Source organism: Varroa destructor, unplaced genomic scaffold (assembly GCF_002443255.2).
Source record: "Varroa destructor unplaced genomic scaffold, Vdes_3.0 BEIS01000004.1, whole genome shotgun sequence".
NCBI lineage: Eukaryota > Metazoa > Arthropoda > Arachnida > Mesostigmata > Varroidae > Varroa > Varroa destructor.
Genome location: NW_019211457.1, coordinates 39,365,769 through 39,384,885, shown reverse-complemented (window position 1 = coordinate 39,384,885; position 19,117 = coordinate 39,365,769). Strand labels below are relative to the sequence as shown.

Sequence of the window (19,117 nt, the reverse complement as noted above, 5' to 3'; positions counted from 1 at the left end):
AAGCATACATATAGTTGTTTCTTGTTTGGCAAAAGTCTACCTTGAATGTTATTAATTAACTGTACTACACACTGAAATACTCACAGGAAATCCACGGCCAACCAGGAAGGAAAAAAGAAAACTCTACGAAAGGAGAGGGGAGGCAAAAGTGCATACAAGCGCCTGACTATACATGCTTTTAAAATAAAATTTACTCCTATATTGAATATCACGATTAAGCCTAATTACCTAAAAAATCTATTTATTTTTATAACTAACTATCTGTAAGCACTAATAGATTACTGTGAATCACACCATGCTACGATTTCTAGCTAGCTACGGCAGTTTACCAGACTGTATAATTATACCTTTGTCTAGCTCTGTTGCGCTATAATGGTTACAGGATTGCTGAGATAATAGTAACCCATAAATGCTGATATAGAAAAAAGATTGTTGTCTCTACATCAAAACAATCTTTCAAATAACCAGTGGCGGCTCGCTAACGCCGCTCGCAGACGCCGGCAAGTCTATGGGAGCTTAAGGGAGCTGCTTCTTGCGATGGGCAATGACCGTCATCTCAATGATAACTGCACACGGCTCTCATAGCATGAATAGATATACATTCCTGCTGGGTCCACACCAATCAAAAAGGATAGTTTAATGAACTTCAGTTGATCTTGAAAACGGCAACTAGGATAGGTATATCTTCGATTGCCCTATGTTGAGTAGTGGGGTTGTCCTCGCTTTGTCTCTCTTCTCTTCGGCAATTGAACGATATTGAACGCGGATTGCGTTCGTGTTAGTTAGTCCGCTTGTTCGCTCGTACATCGTTCTTATGAACAGTGGCTCTTCCCTTCATGTTCACTAGCTAGGCCTGTAGACAGCTACTCCGCCGCCACAGACGGAGATACCGCAAAGGAGGCGGAAGAGATGCTGAATGTCCTGATTCAATTATGTGACCGTTGTTGTCTGCTTCCTCGGCTTCATCTGATGTACTTCTTCGGCACCGGTAACCTACGCGGTAGTCGGTGCGGCGGTAGGGGGCGACTACATTAAGGGAGGGGGCAATGCTTGAAGACCATTGTAGTTGCGCGAGAGAAGCCAGTCGTCATCAACCGTTGAAGCCACAACGACAGAGACCGCAGCAACTAAAACTGCTTATTAGTTGTTGTCGTGATATGGCCGACAGGCCTTTTTCGTATGTCGCTTGTGAAGGACGTCGAAAAAACTTGTAACAGACAGTCGAAGGATACCACGACAAACTACCAATGTACGAATTCCCAACGGTCTTTAAATTATAGACGTGTTTGATTGTGCCAATGATGACAAATACCACCTGAACCGATTCGCTAAATATATAAATAAAAAAAACAAAAGAGATTGAGATAAGACGAAGTAGGGCTTGCTTTACATTCGATTCATTGAAACGCTACGAAGTATCTTTTTTAAAAAAAGGATCAGTTTGTTATAGACCCATAAATGATGTTCTCCAAACGCTCAACGAATACTTTCATATGTTTTTCTCTTATCCTTAATGTAAAAATATTTCTTTGAACATAATAGCACACGACATCAGGTTGTGTAATTTTTTTCTATTGGACATGACTTATTAATGTCATTCGCGATAAGGACATGCTGCACCTAATTCGCAGTACCTGTCTACATGGAGTACACCTGATTGGATCGGAGAACACATGTAATAGACGAGCAACAGTGAGAGAAGGGGAAAAGAAGAAAGCGGTTGAAAAATGGTCGTGTGAGAGCGTTCTTTTTCTGTTTTCGAGTCGAGACTCACAAAACCTTCCCGCAAGCTTCTGCTCTGTTTTGCGGGCCGCTACCATTGGCGCCGTCATTGCACGCATAAAAAGTGATAAGACCCACTGCCTCAGCGGTGCCGATGCGGTACGAGGCTCCCTCACTGGCTCATGGCACCAAACCCTCGGAGGTTAATTCGCCTGGTGGCCTTCGATGATTCTCAGGGCCTGGGTCAACGGCGCTAGTCGTTTCCACACACGACCCCCTACTCTCTAACTCCGCTCTAGCCCTTACTTACGTTCTCACACGTATCCCTCGATTTTTCCCTTGTTCACCCGCCCGCCCGCCATGATTTCCGCAACCCGGGTGAAAGATGAGGGCAGAGAAAGAATTGTGGGTAGACGCATGTGTTACCTCAAGGGTAACAGTCAGCAAATTAAGTGGCATTGCTGTTCAAATTAGATCAGTTCTTCTTTTTATCATCGAAATCCACCTGTTTCGTTCTTCTATGGGATGGCTAAGGGAACCATACTATCACGAGTTGTCTCATTGCCAAATCGTCATGGTCGTCGCGATATAGAATTCCTACCCGTGCCCTGTTAGTCCTGCCACTGTTACCAGGTCATGCTCGTCCTTTACTCCACTTTGTTTCCCAGATGCAGGCACCACCATTACCAATGATACAATGGAAGGCAGACGGTGCGCTTATGCTGCAGTAACACCAGCGGCGCTCGGTAAGCGGCAACAGCAGTGCTTTGACCTATATGATGCGTTGCGTTTTGGCCGCAGCGGTGCGTCGTTTAGGCTCGGAAGGAGCAGCTGCTGCATTGCATCCCCCTTCCCCGCAACCGAGTGGCTGAGCGCCAGGAGTGGTTTTTGTAGTCGGACTCATTTCGTCCGATTCTCGACCGGCCCTTCCTCGCGCTTTTAATGACTAGCTAATTGGAGCGTCTGTGGGCCGTGAAAGAAAAACGGCCATTGCTGGCAACGTTGAATGCTTCAATCGGCTCTTTTTGCCCTCGTAGGCGGCAATCGAGACGACAACAGGAGCAGAATGGGGGTTTTGTGTGACAATGATTTTACACTGCCGCTGCTGCGCTAGCAGTGTTACCTGCAACGTGAATGTATTAGCGATAGATGTTTTAGCACGAAATTCCCATATGCAACACAATACACAGGAGGCCATCCACGCTATCACGCCCTTGCCCATATTCTATTAGGGGGCACACTATCTACTACGACGGTACCTAACTCGCTATCGGTGAGACACAGGCCAATGTGTTTGGGTTACTTTCGTGCGTGAACACCATCCATATAAACTATAGTGATATATGTTTATGATACGGTGGCACTTTCTGTATGCAATGAATAATGCAGTTTAGATCTAGATATAATAACCGCCTGCTACACAGTGTCTAGTAAATCATTCCGTGAGTGGCCGGCTGTCTGGCTGACAGGTGACCAAGAAGTTCGAAACAGGCTCTGCTGCTACTAATGCCATAAGATATTCATGATTAATTGATTGATCGCGTAGCTTATATGGTATGATCATACGACATTTCGTATCATCTCAAAGTGTTTTCTTTCTCGCGCTGTTATCCAGAAGGGTTTCGATGGAAAAGGTACTGCAATACGTAATGTAATGTGTCAGCTACCCTATTTAGAGTCTCTAGCCCTTTAATTAACTTCCGAATACGAGTCCAACCATCCACTGCGATGAGGCGCCGGCGGCAGCACCATGTATAGTATTGAAAGGCTGGACGAAACATTCGATGTTTATTGATTAAAAGAAAAAATGGCAGGATGTTAATTGCTGGCCAGCAGCTTACTGCCCGACTTACTACCCTAATCTAAGAACCAAAACGACTCACACCTCTGATGCTTTAACGCAAACACCGTCTGAAGTAAACAGTCGCAGGTACTGGGTGGTGAGCAGCGCCAATCATCCTTTGCATGATCTCCAAAAGGCATCCAGCTTCTTTGCTTAGTGCTTCGTGTCGAAATCAGCCAGCAACAACGCTGATCGTCGGTCCGCTACGATAGAATAAGGTCGACCAGGCGTGCCTGCGTCCAGTTGCCTGCCTGGTTGTCGCCCTGCAATCTGTTTGAACCTGTAGGACTTCGGTCGTCCATAAAATCACCACGACGCTGGTACCTTCACCACTACTGAAGCCTGCCTTCGACTACAAGCTGACCCATCAGCCGGTTACCTAGAAGATGGCCAGCCGCGTCCGTGCCGCGAGGGTGCCTCTCTTTACCAGGCGCGCTTCAATAAAGGACAAAAGCGCATGATGACCCTGCGCAGAATGCCCAGTGCACACAAAGCTGCAGCATCGGATTATACTTGTTCTTCTCTTTTTCCTTCCCCTTTCTCTTGCGCTTTGCGTCCACTGACGGCGGCCATGGCCGGTCCTGGCAGTATCCGGCCGCAGTGCAACCATAGCCCACTAACCCCACGGAGCAGAGACCGCCATTTGTCATTTTCCAGCCCGACAGCGGACAACGAACAAGGTCTACGCAAGATGACGTTCGAGTTGACTGGCTGTTCTCTAGGCATTGAGTACTACTTGAGGTGCGGTACGACTAGCCACAGCAGTGCTCATACGAGTGCGTCAGCTTTTTCTGCCAGCTTGCTTTCCGAGGTTCCAAAAGCACTTGCGGTCAGGGAATGGCATCGAAGGGATATCAGAGCATCTATGATTTCTACAGTTTATACCCAAATGGCACTAACCAGCTGCTTGAAATGAGGGTTAGCTTTTCGCAATCTGCAATTCGTCCAGTGAGGTAGGTGTGATACCATAGTGAGAATCGGCAGGAACGAAGAGAGGGCGCAATGGATGAATAGCGGACGGTGGACGAAAGTGAGACGTGCTGCCTTGATGTCCACAGCAAATGTCTGCTAAGCTTTAGGTAGGCGACGACTTGAGGTCGTGAGGATTGCAAACCACACGGTGAAGTGTGTTCATTAAACCGGCTTTGATCGACCTGCGGAAAGAGCTTGTACATGCATGATCCAGTCAACGGTACCTAAGACAACCATATATCTAACTTCCCTAATATAATTCAGATGAAATCGATGTATATATAACAATAATTTTTAAATATATTCCGTCATACGCTTGTTCCGTGGTCGAATTCTCGTGAAGACATCATATCTCGTTACACATAACCTTTGAACTGATATATGTATATTTTGGCGTCTATAATCGTCAAGGGACATATTGGAAAGCATTATCTCAGTTAACTACATGTTTTATCGGATGAGTCAGTTGGATAAAGAATCAATGTTTGCTACACATAGAAGAACATTGTTATACCACCTGTTCATTGTTCCTGAAATTATTCCCGAAACTGTTTGTTGTTGTCGCGTCTGCTGGTATCGCTTAATCAAACTGTGCAAAAAAAGAATCCTCTGTTTTCGAATCCAGAAAGCTGTCGAGCACTAACCAAAGACACACAAACCGAAGACTGGGATCGTGACACGAACGTCTCCCGGATACAATTTACAGCTGGATCCGATAACTTTGTGTGTAGTTTGCAGTTATAAATTTTATCGCAGAGGGATCCGCTTACTTGGGCAGCGCGACGCTGCCGTGGTGCCAGTTAACTTGGGCGACCATCAGCGATCGCCTCGCCGTGTTTTTACGCCTAAGAGAGGAGAGGGTTTATGAGCTAGATCTGTCGGTCCGCTCCGTCCTCCATTTCAGAATTAGCCCAAGAATTCTAACGTAACAGACAGCGTTACCCTAATCAAAATTTTATGTCATCGGTTCGAATCGTTACTTGGTCGCAGTAGCTCTACCATGTAACTTGACAGTAAGTGGAGCATCACGATCAGCGCCTCAATCTCTCAACATAGTCACTGCTCCCGTCGCCGTGTCGTCACAGGGTGGTTCCTGACGGATGCTGAGGGAACCTGACTGAGGTCGGCTTGGCCTTCCGCTGTTATCTGGCGACGCCGTGCGTTGCAAAGAAGAGCCCCTGAAGCCTTCGGACCCATAAAGTCCCTCTAGGGCCCGACTCGTCCCGTCAAATCGGTGGGAGCTACTAGCGGCTGCTGTAACCGTTCAGTTCATTCGCTCAGCATTCGCTAAGGTTTCGGATGATCAGAGGCCGCAGTCACGTCGACCTTGCGTGCCTCATCGCCTTCGACAATATTGAAGCGGAGCTCTTTCGCTCTGAGAACATTCGAACGACTATGGCTTCTATTGCCCGCGACGCGTGGAAGGTGGAATCTGGCAAACGTCGGTTGGCTGGTTCGTACATCGTCGATCGGTTAGTTTGCAATTGGGGTCGCAGCGTTAGCTCACGGCCGGCCGGGGGGAAGTGGCGCCGTCGAAAAATTGGCTGCTTTCAACCATTGCCGTCAGCACCCAAAGAAAGACATGATCGTTATTAAGGTAGTGGTTGCAGCGAGGGTTACACCAACAAGGAGTTTTGCGCTGAACGCCCGACCACCAACGGCTGAAACACCCTCGCGGATCTGAGACGACCTGATGCGCACTACCCACAATTGCCGGTCATCAGCGAAGCGGAGCTATTATTTTAAATTTTCCGGTTCGACAGTTGTCAGCAGTCGGACGGCTACGGCGCGTCTATCGCGTTACGAACCGCTACGAACTGAGCAACGTAACTCGAAATCGTGGGATTTGTCCGCGCTCCGGCAGTTGCTTATCAATCGAAAAGGAACGGCCAACTCGAGACTCGAACGGACCATGTTCTATAGTGACGGAACCACTTCGTTGTTGATTTTCACACACTGCCTGCTCCACTCAACAGCCACTTAGCGGGTGTGGAATTTAAATTTAATTATGGCTAATGCGTTACGATTTAACGGCTCGAACTACAATGACGGAACAAACCGACTGCTAGCAGCATAGTCACACAAACCACCTATTGATAAGAGCTGCGTTGTCATTCTACTATTGCAGAGGCAAGCATCGAGCCGGTACCGGTAGCAGCAGCACCTCGATCATTGTAACTGTGCCTTCCCTGATCGCATTAGCTCAGGGGACAAGCGCGCCACTACCTAGCGCCGCGTGAAGCAGTCAACTGCGACCGCGTCAGCAACGGCTTCTAGCCGTTGCTACTACCGGTTATCCCTACTAGCTGTTGGTCTAATTGTGATTTGATCAGAGCCGGGAGAAAAGAGAAAGAAGGACACTAACTGCGACATCTGGGGGGAGGAGGGGCAGGGCAATGGGGTAAGCACTTTGCTACGTGACGCCAAGTGGGACGTGTTGATCGCTGTCCAGATTACGCTGCGGAGTATCTCCCTTTTCCCTACGGGCAAAAGAGTTGAAACTAGAGTTTCTAGTGCTGCTTCACTGAAAAGCGTAGCATGGGTAGTCCAAGCGAAGCCGATCAGGACACTCACTTCTGGAGAGAGTCGCTCCTGCTACGATCATTGCTACTGGAGCACAGACATCAGGACGGACAGCCTCATAGTTACTGATGACCAACGCCATAAGCCGCCCCCACAGTCTCCAACGGTATCGCCGCCGCTGCTACTGTCCAAAGGGGATTCCATCGACAACACACGAAGGCCCGCAGTTGTTATAGTACCAATAGTAGATAAAGAAGATACGAGGAGAGACAAAACTTCCGACCCACGATGGCGACATACATGTATGCTCGATGAGTGCCTAGTTGTACGGGAAAAGTGCAACGTATCATGCGTCGACGTGTCCGAACGCTGTTTCACTTTGAAAGTCGGCAACGTCAGTGTAGAGCGATGCAAGCACGCCTCGGACAAACCAATGAAGCTGGGCATGTATGCAACAGCTCGGAGACATGCTGCGGCTGAACGTAATGAAGGTGTCGCTAAACAAAGGACGAGTGACGCGGCCGCAGTGAAAACAGCGGCAAAGGTGGTAACAACAGCAGAAGTGAAGTAGCAACCTCACGAGAATTCAACCAGCTGAATTCGAGCGCAGACACTGGCAGCAGCAGCGGCACTAACGATAGCGGTGATGGTGGGGACACGAGAAACGAATTACGAAACACGCCATTTCAATCAGTTAATGCATCGCAGAACCCTGCTTGGTCGTCAGCTTCTTCAGGCAACTCGGAAGCTTCGTTTGCCTGCAACCGAAACGGGAGCGCATTCTGCCCAGCCGAGTGCCTACCGCTGCCGCTCTTACTGCTTGCACGCGCCGCGCCTTATGCGTCCACGTCGTTCTGTGGTGAGGCAACTAAGCAAGACACTAGCATGAAAGGAAGGACTGGGAAAGAGGGTGGGCATGAGTGACGAGAAAGGAAGCCTTGCCGCCTCAGCGCAATCTCAAGGCGCCCGCGGAGCCACTTAGTGTTCAACATCGAGCTGGTTTGAGACGACGGAAGGCGCAGTGGGGCGGTTGGTGCAGTTTGCGCGCACGACGCGCAAACTGCGCCTAGGGCCACGCCAACACCCCGTATCGCCCCATGGTCGTGATGGCTAGGATATGCAACTCGTGCACTACTCGATGGCAGAGCACCGGCTGGCGCACTGGTCTTTCATATGATCTCAACATTATGAGTGCGCCAGCCTGGCAGCTGCGGCTGGCAGGAAAACAGGTTGGCGACCGTGGCATACAGAACAACGAGCGACAGGAGATTGCTTAACCTACGCCTTGCCCAATTGAGTTTGAGAACAGGAAACACAAAGGCACGTAGACCTATCCAAAACCTAGCGAAACGGCATCAGACGGAGCGAGCGGCTGAAAGGGACAAAGGAAAGGAAGACGATCATGCCAGTCGAATATACACTGAGACAATTAACCAACATGCTTCATTACGATGATGAAAGGAAGACAAACATTCTTTGTACTAGTGTAGTGCAAGGGTAAAAAGTAGCTCAAGCTAGAGATTTCTCCATAATCTTTGCTACAGCTTGACATAAGGTAAAACAGCTTATTTCAAGTGCAAGTGCTATGAATATGCGTTATTTCCTCTGTGCTGGTGCTATATTAGACGTAATAGTAAATTTTCCCTTGCCTAATGCTCCTTTACGTCTTTATACACTTTTTTTGTGAGCTACGTGAACATTTATCAAAGCGATGGCAACCTCACGTAGACGTAACAACACCCGTAATTCTAATATAACTTTAAGCTATTACAGGTATAACAGTGGGTTACGAATCGTGAGTAATATCTGTATCTCTCTGCCTTTTCACCACGTATGCTATTAGAACTGCTGTGGCCGTCCATCATGCAGTACGTTGACAGGAAGCACTACGATGTAAGCGAATAATAATGGATATAAGTAAGATAATCTTTCACACTTACAGCCAAACCATGACTGCCTGCCAGCCTCTCCCTTCGATTACAGCAGATTCGAGAACAGGGGGACTGAGTTAGTTTACTGTAGCAGCGTACCAAGTTGTGGAATCGGTCAGCCCATCAAGGTTGTTTCGTTTTGGTCGCTGGCAAAAGGATGATGGTAAAATAGCAATCCGTAGCAGCTCAGAAGCGACATCGGGAACGAGGAAGCCGAGGAGGCTCCTGCGTCAAAGCAAAGAAATACATTAAGGCTACGAAGAAAGACCGGAGAGGGAACAATTGAAAAGGGATATCCTTGTTAAGTCGCAGCACAATGAAAAGGCGATATTGTACAGCGTTGCCCACTGAACGACCCTCTTTTTCTTTCCCAACTATTCCCTCGTCGGCGACGGCGAACGATAGCATCGCCGTCGTCCTCGTCGTTGTCGAAAAAGAACGCATCCAACAATAAGAGGAGTCGAAACCTTATCAATAATATACTACGACACCAAAAAGGACACCCGAAAGTGACCCAAAAACTCAGACCCAGCAGCCGTGACGACCACTGACCTCGACCACCGGCGGCCACCGGCCTTCGGCAGCCACCCACCAGCAGTCCGACCTTCTAACTTTCCCTCCAACCGGAGAATCCCCCGGTCAAATTGTCCCATCATCTACAGCAACAGCACTCCAAAAACATGAAACTACTTCTTTTGGAAGTCTGTTTATTCAACGAGTCCGAATTTGGTGTTTTGGCAAAAACCATTGCAAACATACCTAGCTACAATGGTTGAGCTAAACCTGGCGTCCAGCTAGAGTTTGCTTCGAGCTTACGGTCAGTCGCCGATAGATAATTACACGTGTATGCTTATAATATTAAGAAATAGGCAACTTGATATTGTTGTGGACATTTCGAAAATATTGTCTAGGCACCGAGCTAAGGGTACATGAAGGTATCGTTGTTTTGCGATTAAATACGTGACGTTGCTACCCTAAGAGTTTTAGCCATAAAGATCGACGCATGTGTCTGGTGAGGTGTGTTTATCTATTGAGATTTTAATTGTAATTTACTCAAAAAAGAACAACAGGCCAGATATAAAAGATATGCAATTGTCGACGAAATTGCACAAGACTCTTATCTGCGAATCGAAAATGTACTACAGATCGCTGCTAAATAGTCACGTGTACCTCCTTCTTTCTCTTCTATAGAAGTACGATTTACGTGAGTCTTCAAGAGCGGCACTATGCTCTATGCTGTTAGTCTTCTGACGAGAAGGCCTTGATTCCTGGCTTTAGCTTTCAAAGAATAGAGTGAAAAGAAAGTATTGAGAGTAGCGGACAGAGGTTACTGTTCGGTGCTACTCCAACCACTGTGGTACTACGTTGCTGTAGCGACTTTTAAAGCAGCTTCCAATTTCGATGGCTGCCATGATGCTTACAGAAGGGGGCTAGATTGGGCCAGCCCAACACTCTACGAGATCAACCGACGAACGAACGGACCCAGAGGAGAACCCACAGACTGGGAAACGGTGCGGTCGACTAGCGGCGGTTTCAAGAGGGCGAAAACGGACGAAGTGGTATAACCGAAGAGAGAAAAGCCTGCGCACACGAAGGCCAAGCGGAAGCTTGCGAAGGGTTTGAGGGAGGAGTGGCCATAGCGGCGGATTCTAAGGGATGCAGGGGGTCAAGGGGCTTGGGTCTTTCTAGCTGGCTTTCTACTTGGAGTACAGTGATTGATCACCGACCGTGTTCCGTGCTGCTTGCCTAGCTGCCCCGTAGTTCTCGCAGTTCTCGCTTCCAGCCGTTACTACTAGTGGCAACGCAAGACGCAAGTGTCCTACAACCAACGGCATCAAACGGCGCTACTGGCTTGGCTATGCGAGCGGCAGAATAGACAGACGGAGAAACGACAGGCTTTGCCACTGCAGCAGCAGCTCCACAACTGCTAAGCACTCAGTAACATACGTGCCTGCTTTACGTTGTCCCATCGGTCGACAACCGCCAACGGGGTCAAGAGAAGGCGCGAGAGGCTGAGCAGGATGACTGCCCCGTCAGATCGAGCTGCACTGCCCCGTTGCCTCTATAACAACTCAGCTTTCCATCCCCTTACTGCATCACACCACATTACTAGTACTGTGCCGCTGTTTCACGACCTCACCATGGGGCTGCAGACTTCGAGCGTTCGAACAACTTCTGTCTGCCTACCTGATGTCACACAGAGGCTCAGACTGCTCCAGGTTCTAGACTCCTCCAGGCTGTTGACGCCACCACCGGTAACACTATTTGTGTCAGCCTTCTCGAAAGCGGGCTTTTCCATCGTTTGGCCCCGTCCGCTGTCATGATCTGCTTTCTGCTCTACTCTGCCGTTTACTATGAGCAGGCCATAGGCCCGATGAAGCAGGTAGAAGAACACGAGACATGCGACAAGCTTTTCTCATTACACAGTACCAATCGACTGGCCACGATAGCAGCGGTATTTGCGCTAGTGCTAGTTACGTTAGTCGCTAGGCAAGGTTACTGTGCTTCTAGACTAATCCTCCATCGCTTCTCGTTTTGCCGTCAATTTAAAACTCCGGTAAATAGAAAACGTTCTTCAAAAGAAGGTCGGTATCACGTCGAATTTTATGGCGACAGTGACGTGTGGAATGGGACTATACGGACTACTTTCGAAGAGGCGAGGTACGAACTCAAATGTTGTGATAGACTTCGAAGGCATGAGCATCTCACCAAAACAGCTCTTGCAAACAGCCTGTAGAGCCATGAGTCACGATGGGCACCGACCTAACCCAACGAATCGTCCGGCTTTCTGTGGGGACGAAGCAGCTGATGGCTGCTAGTGTGGATGAAGACAGATTAGATGCGTGCATACGCCAGCCATCAACATCAGTTTCACTGCGGAAGAAAAGGAGGCAGACTCAGACAGTCAGCACCAACGCGTCAAAAAGCGGGACATCACAAATATCCATAGGACAAACGGTCACTAGAAAGCTGTGATGTCTTAGTGAGGCGTGGACAGGCAGTGCACAGGACTTATAGCACACAGAGGTGCTTCAGTTGGTTTTAAATCAGCATTTTTGGGGCCAGTCTGCACTCTGGGGATGCAGACTGCGCTGCAATGGCCATTCTAAGGACGTCCATCGCTAGACAGGAAAAATGGCATCAATTAGTTAATGTTACGATTCCACTGACACGTGATAATCAGTAACAATCATTCATGCCGGAAGAGTCGCAGTAGAATAGTAGAATGTAGAGTGTCTTTTTCCATAAGAGACTCAATCAAGAATCGGGCAATTTTATTTGTGCTTAGCTAGACTGGCCGACGTCTTAAGTCTACACGTGACACGACATTTAACGTCGGCATCTGGATAGAAGGCGACGGAAATGGAGAAAAGGAAAAAACTATGGACTAGACGCATTAGCAGCGCTCTCTTTCTTTGGCTTCTTTTGTTCTGTTTTTTTCCTTCCTGTTTTCCTTAAGAGTCCTGCAGCCAGTGCTCGAACACTGCTTGTGCAGAATTGGGCGTTCCAATCAGCAAACGCTTGGATTTTCATGTATTTGGTTGGAAAGAAAAGCTTAAATCTCCTTAGACGTTTCCCAGCTGGCCAGGCCCCGACTCAGCTCTTGCACGCTGCGTCAATCCAGCCCTACTTTGCGTAGACCAGGCTAAACAAGCTGCTTCAAGATCAGAACGAACGAGACCGCATCTGAAGTAACGCCAGTTCGCACCCAAAGCTGCAGAGCGGCTTCCTTCTACTACGCCAGTTTGCCAATCTTTTATTCGAGTGCCTGTTTGTCTCTCGGCTGACTGGCTGGCCAGGCCGGCCGATCAGCTGGTTAGAATTTAGTAGATCAAAACACACGCGCACAAGTAGGAGGGATCAACAGCACAAGTTAGAAGGAACGGCGGCAGCCGCAATGGTACCAGTTGTTTTATGGCCATGGTATAGCTCTGTCGAGACAGCAACCAAACAAGATCTGTCGCAGTCGTAACTCAGCTGAAGTGGACTTAGTACGTCAGTGCATGTAGCCGGCGCCAGGCAACGGTACGAGGGAAGACCAACGAGCCAAGTTACAACTAGCCAACGATGCCAGTGATATAGAGACCCGAGCGTTAGCGGATGTTTGCTAGGAGGGTTGTGGAGCTAGGAAGAGTCGAACACCACCAATAAGAAAATTTGCCCGTCAGGGCAATAGGGGTCCGATAAGGGTGAACGAAGCCGAACGGGTCGACGGGATCGATGTCAAAACGGTGCCGATCCTGCTGCCTTTGGCGCCGGCCGTACTCCGATCGCCGCACCCAAATTGATGGATTATTATTACGGTTTTGGGTCACCCAACCCACCGTCAGCGACAGGCGGACAACGGCTGACAGCAGCTAGCCACTCAATCCGGCGTTAATCTTCGACCGAACGCCCAACCGAACGCACGCCCGCCCGCTCGCACCGAAAGGCAATATGCGACGTACAAAAAAATAGCCATCGGGCTAGCAACTACTATCTGGCCGATATTCGAAAGAGCTAAGGCTTACTGAGGTCACACCTGGGTCATTATTATCCAGTGATTCCCAACAGTGAGTGTCGTCGCTGCCACCTGTTAGTGATTATCAAATTTGCGCCTGTTAAATACTCCTCTATAGAGAACACGGAACAATGCGGCAAGCGGAAAACACGAGAAGTATTCAGTTTTTCTGAAGTAGTGGTATCTCGAAAATACGTTCAACGTTATTGGAACAATAGCGTATTATGAAGTAGTCACAAGTTTGAGCCATCTAGCTTATTCAATCAACCCATTATTTATGGTTTCATCCATCATCAGCGGAGATGCATTATATTAAAAAAAAAAAAAAAAAAAAAAACTAGAGAAACGCGCAGGCAGTAACAAAACCAACGATTTCGAACTTCAGTGGAAAATGTGCATCGGCTAAAATGCGAAGTATCTACTGTAATCGTGACAACAGCAGTAGGCGACCAGACAGCAGGGCGTTGTGCTGGCAAGAGGGCAAAGCCAGCGATAGTAGTCGTAGGGAGAAGACTACTCGATAAAATCGACCCTATTGCTTTAGGAATTGTCCTCGCTCAGCTGCTGGCCGCTTTGCCAGTTCGTCGCTGTCGTTTCCACAGGGCCGAACGCAGCCTATTGGGTTCCTGAAGGCCTAAAGCAGACCTCCCCAGCGGTCTCCATCTTCGACCTCTTCAACCGTTGCCTGGCTCAACCGTGCCCCCTTCCCCTGCCCACAGCTTCATTCTCCTTTGCCTCGGCTTCCACAACTGCGTTCCTTGGTCCTCTCACGCTGTTGACGACGCCCGTCCATCCGTCCGTACTGGCGAGGCGGCAAGCGGCGAATGGCGAAGAGCCAATAAGCAAGTAGATAGATAGTACTCCCACATTTCACCAGCAGCAGCTGAAACGCCCGTGCCACCTTCGTTCAGCGACGGCGATCGAGTTCCCGCAAGCTCCCCGCTTTTGCAGGCAAGACACCCCCACAACATCAGCACCGGCGGCCTGGCAGCTTACCCACAGGCTTTTCCTTAGTTTTGCCTTGGTGGAGCCGCTAGCAGCGCTGTTGCCTCACCAACGGCATATTACGCGTTTTCCCCCCATTCTACTCATAGCAATAGCATGTCAGCTAGTGGGGTCGCTGGATGGGTCGGACGATCAGACCCTGTATTAACCCTCCGCCACCGCAGCTGGTTTTAATAATCTTCGTGCCTTTAATCACTCAACCAGCTCGGTTCGTTCGGGTACCGAGCGTTTGCCTTGAGAAAGCTGCACCTTCCCGCAGTCGTCCAAGTCTGCTGCTGTTGCTGTTGCTACACGCCAATTCGTGTACAAGTAGACTAAAGAAACCGCTGGCCGACTAAAGCTATATCGTATTTTTACGATAACGCTGCCGGTTAGGATCTGGCATATGCACATACCTTACTTGATCCAGCAATAGGCCACAGACATTTGCAAGCGTACCGACCCACATACGGACCGTACGTAGAGCGTCCTACTGGACCTGAACTGGTAGGGGTAATCACAGGCTGCTAGCTGTAAACAAGGATGGTGGTCCCGACAAGCACAACGTAATTCGGAAAGTTGGTACCAACATTTAGTGGCAACTAGCATCGCACAGAAGGTATAATGGACACAGCAGGTGAACGGGGGAAAACCCCCGGGGTGCAACGGTGAAGGGTGGATACCGACAGGTTGTCGACGACGGCAAGATTGACGCAATCCTGCGGTAATGGCGGGGTGTTATGAATGGCCAATAAATTACTACTGCTTTTGGTCAAATGCCAACCTAACTTAACCAATCACTGACTGGCCTAGATATAGGCCCTGGTTGTTCACATGCCATAACACCCTCGTCTTGGTTGACTGTCGCCAAGCATGACGGAGCTTCGCTACACCATGCAAAGGCAACAGTCAAAGGATAACTTTGTAAACTGTACCACCGACCGCCAAATTGTATATAATGCTAGCTCAATGCAACCACGATAAAGTAAGCCTACCGTACCGCTGCGCATATCATGTGCGTAATCATATGGTCGCTTGCTTAATTCTGTGATCCCATATGTTTTGACACATACCGCATGCTTCTAATTTTTGTCTGGCCAATACCTATATGCGAACTCTTGTTCCTTAGTGCGCGTGTCGTGGGATCGTTGGCGCCATTACTTGGAAGACAGTAAGAAGACAAATGTATAGGGTTTCATAGCAGTCTAAGCACTTAGTACGTTTCGATTTTCGGACGGAGCGACGGCGGGAATTTGCGGGTAGTACGACGTGGTAATGTCGGGTAGAAGGTTGGGGTCGGAGGTCGAAAGGGGTCAAAGGGGGCTGGCGACTTAATCATGGCGTCTTAGAGCTCCCTAGGGGGCTATGCCGAGCCATTTCCGCGTACTTGAAGTCTGCCGCCTCGACACCATCGTAGTCGCGGCCGTGCGCGGCCCGGTAAGTGCTGCGAAGATGAACGCAGGCAATGGCAATGTTCGCTTTCCCACCCAGTACGCACTGCTGCTGTGACCCGGCTCCGTGCAACATAATTTTAAAAGTGGCTCAGGCAAAAAGGGTACTCAGCAGTCGACAAAAGTGGTGTCGAACCAGCTAGCGTCGAACCTTAGACGTTGGCGGGGCGACAAATGCTGATACAGGCCGGGGTGCTAGCGAGAGAAGCTGTATGGCTCGCTGCCTTTCAGGGCCATTTTCATTTTCGTAGTCCAAAAGAATCGCCTGGATGCGTTCCTTGCAGGACGTTCTTGACACATAGACGCAGAAGACGCACATACTCGTTGATATTAGCCAGTTTACTTAGCATTGGCTGGCCGTGAGAGATGGCAAATGCTGTCCTCAAACAGCGCAGTATGCTCACTTCCAAAATTACCGTGTGAATTTCGCCGTAGAAAATTATCTGTATTACCATCTGTCGCAGCCGTCTTCTGAAAAAACTTTTGTCCGCACAGTTACAAACACATTTGTATAGCTAAGTTTTTTTCCCTAACAAGACGCGTGGAACAAATCTACGTTATAAAGTTGGTCTATTGTTTCGTACGTTTCACTTAATAGATTGATACTGTTTTCTCGTATTAATCATATTAGCCCGACCTATAACTCGTTATCAGCGTTACCCGTTGAAAATATACATCCTTCACTCCATACCGCTTAAAAGTATCTTCCATCTCTGCATAATATTTGTTTTAATCTATTATATTAAGCGACAACTATTGGACATGACGCGTGGAAGATAAGCTGACGGTTATAGTGATAGTTGATTACACTTTATAGCCCTACGTTCTTCTTTTTTGCATTTAGTATACGTACTCTCGCATTGGGCTCGTCTCGAAAGAGAAATGACTCTTGTGTTATACGAGCCATTCGTGGAGAATAAGAGCCAGCTGGGAAAGGCGATTCAGAAGCTTCCATGAAGAACCGCCGAAACTGGTCAGTTCGACTGCGGTATAGTCACTCAAATGTGAGCAATATCATACCAAATCGACCGATATATGGTATTCAGTCCCATTCGCTTGTCTTGTACATCTCCAATAGAGCTAGCGTTCGATGTTCGGGAGCGCTCACCTCACTCGTACTCCTCGACACCTGCAAGTATAGCGTTCTACGAGGGGTCGATTTCGGACTCAAATCCGCCAAAGTCTAACTACTATTAAGCCAGGCAAGCTATCATCATCGTCTCCCGCACATCGTAACCTCATCCAACGACCCTACTAGACATGGTCATCGCAGCTGCTAACACGAGAGACAGTCATCTCGTTCGTCGTGTACCTCTCTGGCAGCGCGGACGCACATCACCATCGTCGGCCACACTTCACTGTTAAATTGTTGTTGTCAACACGAAAGCCTCATCGTTGTCGTCACTTGGCTTCATTGCTGACATGAACACCAGTTGCGCCTCTATTCATTTTACATCAGCGGCTGCTGCTCCGGGTAGGCCAGATGAGGTAGGCAAGCGGGCTGACTGGGGTCGGGGCCGCGGCAGCGCTTGACACCGCGCCGGCAAAGGCCTCCTGCTCTCTGAACAGGTAGGTAGACTTTTCGGCTTGTCACCCGCCCGCGTCAAGCTACGTACAAGCTAAATGGCTTCCCTCGAGTTTCGGTTGGTCTCTATCGCGCAGAAGATCCCGCCCGCATTCTGACACTAGCTTAACCGCAAGCGGTCGGTACAACCGCCTGCGGGTAGCTGACCCATAAAAGGGGGCCGAGCCCATAACGTCGCGAAACAACAGACCTCGCCATCGCCACTACTACCAACAACGGGATGGGAAAGGATAAACAGGTGTTCATACATGACTGTCGTACAGTGAAGCCCGCGTTGGACTAGCAATATGATTATACGAAGGTTATATATACGTGTGCATGATCGATTAGCAAAAGCCAGATGCAAACGTAGAACGAGAGGGGCCAAAGGTAGACTTACAGCCTTGAAAGATTAATTTGTAGGTGGTGGGAGGAAATTAGCTTAAGATTAGCAGGATGTAGATTCTCAATTGCAGCCATTCACAGGAGAAAACTACGATTGTAATAACTACATGCAGATGAAAGGTATGTTATAATGCAGTAATGGCGGGTCACCCTAGTCAACTAACCCAATAGGAATTTGCCTGTTAAATGGAGAAACGGACTGGTTCAGAGTGATGCTTGACAAAGGAATGGGAAACTAGTGAGTGACAGTTTCACCAGAAATAAGTCGAACACCGTACTCGGCCCACATTAAATAGACCTTGCCCTGGTCGTGCCCGAACGTAAATATATTACTTAAACTTTCTTAACAAGAGATATATTCATGGGTGATTCGCAGTTTTGTATAAAATAAATGTAAAAGTATATAGTTCTCTGCGTTACTACCAAAAATCAACGCTCGGATACCATGACAGTGTCAAATTATAAGCAATGCTCGGATCTGTATGTAACTTTCTGCTCTGAATTTACCATTAACTTACTTCTCAACCCCTGTCGCCCCTCCCGTTTCCCCAACCTATCCTGTTGTACTTCGGAATTTACTAGTAAAAGTGCTTTTTCCCTGTTCGATTTCACCTATAGGGGTCTGTTAATAATCTATCAAATGGACTTGAATAGTCCATACTATAGACTAGATAGATAAATAATATTACTACGCTTGCACCTAACTAAAGTTGATTCTCTATACCTGATGCTTTCGCTAATTTATCCTGTGGCCTATAGATGTATACATGCATTTGACTTCCGCCTGTCCTGACTGCGTCAATTTACGTGATCGTCAGTTTGACCATCATCTCCACTACTGCTGTGACGAGCATGATAATATATTCAGTGTGCCACGTACGGATAGGGCCAGGTGACGAGCGTGAGAGGAAAGCACATAGCACTCATTGATTCAATGACTTTATCCATATGCTTAAACATGTCCATGGCATCGCAGTTCCACTGGCAGGACTATTTGGTAGTTGGCAGCGGGCATTGAGATTCGAGCGCGTACTACGATGATACAACGAATCCCACCTGACTGCCCGACCTATCGCGTTTGGCTGTAGGTCAATAGTCGTTCGACCCCTAATCTCACAACGATACTAGCATTTTCCCAATATGTATGATATCCGTGAGATAACTCTCGATATTCCTTCTAACGGTGAACGATCTGCTCTATCCTGGATAGATTATACATGC

The 19,117-nt window shown here is 48.3% G+C and overlaps 1 protein-coding gene and 1 long non-coding RNA gene across 10 annotated transcripts in view; both read right to left on the bottom strand.

The window, feature by feature from the left end:
* LOC111249422 (uncharacterized) overlaps nucleotides 1–19,117 on the bottom strand; it is a 195,007-nt gene that overhangs the window by 131,979 nt on the left and 43,911 nt on the right. The gene's annotated exons all lie outside the window — the stretch shown is intronic.
* On the bottom strand, nucleotides 1,883–5,480 carry LOC147756184 (uncharacterized). Its single transcript, XR_015326697.1, has 3 exons — nucleotides 5,055–5,480; nucleotides 3,608–4,719; nucleotides 1,883–2,845 (listed from the first exon to the last, which is right to left on the bottom strand). It is a non-coding gene; the product is annotated as an uncharacterized LOC147756184 (long non-coding RNA).